Below are 755 nucleotides of genomic sequence, written 5' to 3' on the forward strand. Positions count from 1 at the left end.
AGTCGCTTTGGATAAAATCGTCTGCTAAATGACTAAATGTAAATGAGAATGTTGTGGTGCTGCACAGTACACTGTATTACAGCTCTGACAGACTCTTTCTCTCGTTCTCAGTATGGTGACGGTAGGGGAGAAGGAGCAGAGGAAGTCGCTGGCGGCTGCTCTATCTGACATCTTGTGGACAGCTGGTGAGGAGCAGATTGCTACCGTCTGCTTGGTCACGTCAGAGTGCTGTTTCACCCCCCACATGGACTACAAACTGGACAACTTCACAGAGAGGGTACATGCAGTTTATGAAAACATGGTAACATACAGCTTAAAAAAATGCTGCAATTATTTAATTTCTTTCATTTTTTAATTCTGCAGTTGCAGATTTTCCCCTTTAAAAAGAAAGAAGATGTTAGGTCATTTGTATGGGAGCACATCCAATGTGTGAGTACATTTAAAAACACATGCCATATGTTATATTATTATATACAGTATGTCCATGATAACTTTAATAAATGCACTTTCTTTTACTTGCCCAGATGTTTTATTAACTTTCATCTGAATGTCTGTAGTTTAAGGAAGAAGGAAGCCATGGAATCATACTTTTTTTGTACAGCCTTATCTTCTCCAGGACTATTGACAGGTATGTTTGCAGGTTTTCTTGAAAGAAATTAGTACTTCGATTCTGCAAAGAAGCATTAAATTGATCAAAAGTGAGAGTAAGGACATTTACACACACACACACACATATATATATATATATATATATA

The 755-nt window shown here is 37.4% G+C and overlaps 1 long non-coding RNA gene across 1 annotated transcript; it reads left to right on the forward strand.

The window, feature by feature from the left end:
- The first annotated feature begins 115 nt into the window (after window positions 1-115).
- On the forward strand, window positions 116-629 carry LOC107581041 (uncharacterized). The gene is made up of 3 exons (XR_001608766.1): window positions 116-277; window positions 364-429; window positions 558-629. It is a non-coding gene; the product is annotated as an uncharacterized lncRNA (long non-coding RNA).
- Window positions 630-755: the final 126 nt, after the last annotated feature.

The sequence above is a fragment of the Sinocyclocheilus grahami genome, unplaced genomic scaffold (genome assembly GCF_001515645.1).
Source record: "Sinocyclocheilus grahami isolate Dianchi unplaced genomic scaffold, SAMN03320097.WGS_v1.1 scaffold66626.1, whole genome shotgun sequence".
NCBI classification, from domain to species: Eukaryota; Metazoa; Chordata; class Actinopteri; order Cypriniformes; family Cyprinidae; genus Sinocyclocheilus; species Sinocyclocheilus grahami.